Below are 7,854 nucleotides of genomic sequence, written 5' to 3' on the forward strand. Positions count from 1 at the left end.
ACCAAAAATACGGGATGATCTGAGGTGTTTCGGAATAGAAGGCAGATTGTTCTGCTCCACAGGTGAAAACCGTCATCTTGACCAAAGCAAATTAAAATTCGGTTATCAGTCTCATTTTTTTATGTAAACATCGGAAACTTCTATAACAAGTAAAATTTTAAAAAAATCCGAGAAAAATTCAAAACGAAACGACTCTTACCAAATGACAAAATCAAAAGCTTATACACGTCAAACGAAAGGATAACAACTGTCATATTCCTGACCTCGATACAGGTATTTTTTTCATGTCGGAAATGGTGGATTGAACCTAGTGTCATAGATAGTTAATCCTCTTACTTGTATGACAGTCGCATCACATTCCAATATATAAACAACGATGTGTGAACTAAAAAAAAGTTTTCTCGCTGCATTGAAGAACAATTGGTGGCCTTAGGCTGTTGTCAATTCTTTGGTCGGGTTGTGTCTCTTTGACACATTCCAAATTTCCATTCTCAATTTCATCATAAATAAAATTGTCAAACATAGGGATCAGCAGTTAGCATTGTGTTATAATCTAAATCACTATAAAAATAATATTTATATATATATGACTCTAGATATAACCTAAACAAATATAATGAGTTTTCATGTGTTTTGAAAATAGACATAGGAATTGGAGTAAGATTCATTTTGTCATTAATATAACTATTATTCAAAAAATATGGATTATCAAAAAATAAACAACATCCTTCTTTATCATCATTTCCAAAATAATTAAATATCAATGCAAGCAAACTAAAACTAATCAAAGGAACATCTTCTTTTATTTTTTTGTCTTCTCTATAGAAAAAAATGTTCATGCAAAGTAATAATTCGTCTTAGAGTCGAGTCTTCCAAATTTAATTTTGTTATATTTAATAGCTTGATTCTCAGAAAACGTTTACTTTTTCTTGTGTTTCATGCTTTTGTCATTCATAATTACCATAATTGCGTGTTAATTGTTTTATATTTGAACATGTTTTATATACAATAATTATTCTAATAATGTGAAAGAATGTGAAATGCAAGTTAAAACTAATTGCTTGTATATAACATGTATAAGGAAATCTTCAAGTATGTCGTTCGTAAAAATTCGTCCAGTACATGTAAAATCTTATCAGGATTTTATGTTTTATTTCAACTCCAAAAAACTCCAAAAAACTCAGGAAATGACAACAAAGTACATCTGGGTCAATAGCTGTAATTAATTATCCATATGCGGTAAAGGTAACCTTTCCTCAATTGCTCAGTCCATATCGTTTACTTAAATATGCACGGTGGCTCATATCGAAGCAGATACAGTTGTACATGTCTGCTTAAATTTTTGGAGGTGGCAAGTGGGATTACTGTTTTCGTAAATTGCTGGACCCCGGAAGATGGTGAAAAATGTCTCGCTCCTCGTGAAATAATCCCAAAATTCTGATCATAAAATTCAATAAAAGATTTATCCTTTCTAATAATTTATTTAAGGTCAAATCTACATATCTATTTTCTCATTACATCAGCTCTATAAAACAGTTCTCATTGTTCATTAATGTCCATTTTTAAAATCACACCATCCACGATTGTATGGCGGACTACTTTTGTTAATTGTCGCATCTGAGTTCCTCATCTTAATGTCCATTAGGGATCTTGACCCATCATCAAAAACAAAATCCTACAGACCAATTAAAATGTCAAGCAAAAATTTACAGCTAAATTTCCGTACTCCAGAGTTAATTTAACTAAGAAAGACCATAAAATCTGACAAAAACAAAAAAATCCATGAACGGCACGAATAAAAACCAACAGTCATACTTCTAACAGCGTACAGACATTCTCAAAAGAAAATGGTGGGTAAACTCTGGTTTTATGGTAGCTAAACCCTCAAAAGAAATATCCGAACCAAACAGACACTCGGTTAAACGGTTTGTATTCAAGATAGTACAACAATGCATATGTTACATAATGAGACGATAAAATTAAAAATCAACTCGGACGGTAACGTGTTTGATTTTCTAAGGAAAGAGAAACACAAAAAAAATATGAATGACCAGTACAAAGATCCTGTTCATATTCCAAATATATTAAGTAATATTTTATGGACCTATGATACGAATTCACATTTCTACAGATTTGGTGCGTCCGACGCGATATATATCAACAGGAACGCTCAATCGCTCAGAAACTAAACATGTATATAGATCGTCATTTAAAAAAAAATCGCTAATTCAAAAATGGAGGTACATGTATCGTATTTATCCTCCATTTTGGTGTCTTATCAAACATTAACAGAAACATGTATCGCTAACCTGTATTTGTATTCTATACAGATATCGCGTTAAAGCTCCCCCTCTGTTGGACTATGTTTGTGTGTTGCTGTTGACAAGTGATGTATAAACTTTTTTGCCTCAGAAATGTGTATTGGCATGCTCGCATTCCAATACGTATAGCTCTGTCTGTAAATATTCCCGTCTCCGATACGCAACCCACTTTCTATTTATAGGTAGAAATGAATATAAGTTTTAACTCCATTTTCTACGGCGCAAATCTTTGAGTTCAAAGGTTGGATGTGTAAATGTGTAACATACAAAATTGAATTGTTTGGTGTCTTTAAATATCAATTGTATCGATTCGATTCGATTCGAGACAGAAGTAATAGTTCGCTCCTAAGTCTCCTACAAATACGGCTGAAATTTGAAGTCCCTAAACAGTTTTTGTCTATTTTTTTCTTCAATCTAAGGTTAGAGTGCTGATGGTATTCTATTTTAAACTCAGGAATAGTTAATTTTTTTATATCATTTTTTAAGAAGCGATACTTTACAATTTAATACAAAACACCATATCTCAACCACTTTTGACAAATTTGTTATGTTTTATTTAAACATATACATTGCAATTATGTTTAAATAACTTAAGATCAATGCTTTTGATGTATTCATGTTGAGCTTTTTTTAAATAATAGCTAATTTCTGTGGACTCATTTTTTTTTTATTCTGACAAATTTATGTGGATTGAAAAAACTATGGATCTTTTATTTCGTGTATTTCTAAAAGACTACAAATAATCATACATTAGTTTTAAATTAGTTGTACTATTGATTCGTGGTTTACTTAAACCAACGAAATCCAAGAAAATTGGTATTCAACAAATAATAATAAATACATTGTATTGCATAAATATGATGTAACAGTTTTATCACAAATATTATCTATATAGATATAGGAAGATGAGGTATGAGTGCCAATGAGACAACTCTCCATCCAAATAACAATTTAGTAAAGTAAACCATTATAGGTCAAGGTATGGTCTTCAACACAGAGCCTTGGCTCAAACCGAACAACAAGCTATGAAGGGCCCGAAAAATTACTAGTTTCAAACGGGAAATACCAAACGTTTAAATGGTACCAAACCTTCTCCCTTTTTGAAACAGTAGTATAACATAACAACATCAAACGACAATATCAATTGAAATGACTAACTCAATTAAAAGACGAAATGACACAAAGAAACACACAATGAACGAATAAATTTGATCTGTGATACAATGTAAATATGCCAACATAAAAAACACCAGAGCAAACGAACTCTATTATTGATGCTGTTCATATCAAAAACAAACTTAGGCCTTTAAAATAAAGAAAAAGTCTAACTACACTACCGAGTAAAGACAAGCGTTGACAAAGACTTTGCTAGATGTTTAAAAAGCTTTTCGTACGAATTTAAGGATAACCCTTTTTTGAGGGTTTGTAAAATCAAAAAAATCATGAATTGAACATTGATTTCTTTTAGACAGAATAGCATTAGTTAAGCAACTAAATAAGCTTAAAAGTATTGATAGGACATTGAGCTCCTTTTCGAAATATTTGATTTTTAAAATAAGGCGGTGAAAAAGCTGACTCGGACTTTTACCTTATATTTGCTTTGCTATTATTTGGGTCTCTAATCAATAGAAAAAAATCAAAAATCTGCTTAAATTTTAGCAAGTGACGCTTTATGGCCTATTAAATCTTATATAAAAAGATAAATTTGGTGTTATGGGGTAAAATATTTTACATTATATTGTTTGGTAAAAAAGCAAAGAGTTCGAACATTTGACACAAATTCCAAAACCTCACTTAAGTGCATATTAAGAACACAGACACGGATAAGCTCAATGCCAAAAAATATAAAATTCCTTTGCTGAATATTTTGAGATTTTGCGTTATCCCAACATGTATATTTAAGGCAAAATCTAAACGACAAAGGTCGACCACAGACCGATTGCTTATTGCATTAAAATCAATTTTCAAATATTTAAACATAATTTTTCATGTATTTCCTAAGGTAATTTTTTTCTGGATATTTTGTTAAGCCAGCTAACTGATATTGTCAGAGCTATTTGCATTTTCTTTATTGTCTACATCCAGTGAAATAAAAACAATTGTTACTCTTCCGGAGAACCTGAGATCAACCTTAGTTTTTTATGGGGTTGTTTAGTCTATAGTTTTCTATGTTGACTGTCCCTCTGGTATCTTTTGTCCCTCTTTTGTGTCTTGTGTACCACTATTTGTCTGTATGTCTTTCTTTTTTAGTCATGGTTTTGTCTGTTTATTTTCGATCTATGAGTTTGACTGTCCTTTTGGTATCATTCGCTCCTCCTTAAAGAGTCAATGTTTAGAAAAGGAAAAAGCCTGGCCGTGAGTTGTAACAACATCACTTAATATATAGAACATATAACATGGATTTGTGATTAAGGTTTCCAGGAACTATAAAACAACTGTGTTAAAATTCACCTTTACGTACTATTAATCTAATGTCAAAATGAAAAATGATTATCAAATTGATCTGGAAAAACCAAATGACTTAATTGGTAAAAATGTTGGAAATTAAAAAGCAAAAGGGATATCGAAGTTATATTTTCTGCATTTTCTAGTGAATCAATCTTCTTTGATCTAAAGATGTTAGTAGTAATTAAATATTGTACTTGTGAAAATTGTGTACTTGAAGGTCGTCCCTAACTTGATTCGTGTAAATATCAGTAAGGACAGCATGTATTTGTAAACAATTTTGAAACAAAAGATTGAATGATTACTCCTTGCTCAGCGTCCGGTGTTTGAATTTCATGCATCTTCAAATTTTTATGTATGATCATAAATATTCGATTTTAAACAGTTGATTTTCTTTTCATCCATAGACATGACCTTCGGATATTGCTTTGATTTTTATTAGAGATATTGTTAACCTACTTTTTTTAGAGTATTCAATTTGTATAACAATTCCTGATTATAAAATGAAAACAAAATTAGTCATCTTTATGTAAATAACAAGTAGGAGTAAAACAAGCTAATCAAACAAGTGTATGAAAGGTGGTCAAGAACTATTATCTGGGATTGGCTTGTTTCTGTGGTGTAATCTATTGTTAAAATCTCAAATGAGGAAAACAACAAAACAACAAAATAAGATGTTATCACAATTATACAGCAACACTATAATTACAACCAACAACATCCAGAATAACAACGTATTAGCTTTAAGTTTGTTTTTTTTTTAATCCATTGCAATCGTTTATTGTTAATTTCTTCGTCTTTTGAAACCTTTAAAACTTTCATCAAATCGTTTATAAATGGATGTAACACAACAACTAACCGTGTTTTGAAATAAGCCTCCCTATGCGAATAGATTCTTGGTACCAACTTGAATGTATTGTTAATTAGCTGACTCCCTCTCTGAAACATGCTGAATATTCTTATATATATTATTTCATCTACACACGCTTAAAAAACACGTGTCTCATGTCTATCTCTAGATTAGCCTTCCGTGACAAGATAACACTACGACTATTGAAGTTATATTTTAATATAGCGGGTGTGGTCGAGTGGTCTAGAGCGCTGGACATAAGGCTAAGCGATTGGTGCTGTAGTGTATCAAAGGTGTGAGTTCGAATCCCGCTGAGGGACGAACAAACAATTGTCAGTAAAAAATTGAACTCTAACACTGTTTGGAGTAATTTTCAGACAGAATTATATGTACAAAAATCAAGACGACTTTTCTTGAAATTGTAAAAAATATATTAAGAATGAGACTACTTTTATAAGAATATTTATGTCTTTTGCTTTAACCCACAAAGCCAAACTTTTTTATCGTTATATTTATAAAAAGATAATATTTCTATATTCGATTTCTATTTGCCAAGTGTAGATCGGTGTTCTCGAAAACTTGTAATGTGAAAAATAAGTTTATTTTGGAAATTCAATTATGCTAAAGACTTTTTGAAACACTCCAAAAAGTGTGACAAGATTTTTGTTTATAATTAATATTCAGCAAGGATTGGCATTTATTTGTATTTCAGATTCACAGTCTTCTAAAGCAATTATCTCTATAAAAACTGAACATAAAACATCGTGTATTAGGATGCATACTTTTTATTTCACAGTTTAACAAACGATTTGTTTACAATGTACAATTTTTATTAAGAAAAATATCTTATGATCAGTGTCGACACTGACATTGTTTTATTATTGATTTTCTCGATTCGTCGACTCTTTCAAAAGAAGAGATAATTTTCTTATGGTTTTTTTCAATAGATTTCCTGCTATAAAAAAAATTCGGATAAGAACCCATATTGAAATTGAATAGTATCTCTTTTTTTATTAGTTTGATTTATTTTTAATTCACAGAGCATTAATTGATTTCAATCATAACTTTAAAAACAAAAAGACATTTTTGATGCGTAAACAGTAAAGTGAATGTAACCAATCTATGATGGTATCCCTTTCCATGTGTCTATTTAATTTATTTTTGGATTAAGATATCATTTCCGTTGAATCTTTGTTTCCCCAATATTAGAAATCCAGCTTCACTGATGAAAATGTGTTGCATGATTCTAATAGTTTTAACACTTTTCTAGATTTGATGATGTTGTAAACTGAGTGATTCTAGATACAGTGAATGGGGTATATATTCCAAGGGACTTCAAATAAAAACCGACTCAAAAAATAATTTAACAATTAAATGTTTAGAAATTAAAGAACCATTCAAAACAACATTCATCAACGTATTCTAACTACTTTTATACAATTGCCTTCCAAAAATAACTGCTAAATTAAACGATGTATTGTTTATTTTAATCCTGTTTAAGGTTTCCCTCAACGAAACATGGAATTTATTATTGCTTTACAGGGGGTACCTATTTTGTAACATTACTCCTCCTAAGTCCTTTATTACAAATATTTGAATCTTTCCGACAACTTCAACCAATGATCGATCGATAATTCGATGGCTATTCAAACGTCCAGTGGTATACAATATATTGCAATTTAACGTAACAATCAAAATGATATACATTAAAATTCAACATGGATAAGAAAAAATAAACTACATGTTATACTATGTATACATGCATAGGAGTATTAAATTGGTAAACTTAATTCATGCACACCATTACTGCCTCCTTATCATCAATAAAACATGTTCATTTAGATGAAATTATAGTTATAACTTTAAAATATAAAAGTGTTTAATGTACAGTGACAAATCATTTAAGCATTTTTGGACGCATAAACAATACATATTCTATCTATTGTTCTGCAAATTGTGTCGAACGATTTGACGGGTGCAATATACAACCGCAAAATGGTGGTATTCTGGATAGGAAAAGTAATTTACCATTTGCACAAGCTGACACCTGACCCTTCGGAGAGCTCTTACAAGGGTTATTGAACAAGCACAGAGCTGGGAAGAGATTCCAAATTTAACGTTTCTATTTAGATTAACGAGGTCATATATTTATAAATCCTCGCACATTTAAAAAGTGTTAAAATTTGACCAGTACAAATCTTCTTTTCGGAGGCGCATAAATAACGACCAAAATGATAA

Source organism: Mytilus edulis, chromosome 8 (genome assembly GCF_963676685.1).
Source record: "Mytilus edulis chromosome 8, xbMytEdul2.2, whole genome shotgun sequence".
Classification (NCBI taxonomy): domain Eukaryota; kingdom Metazoa; phylum Mollusca; class Bivalvia; order Mytilida; family Mytilidae; genus Mytilus; species Mytilus edulis.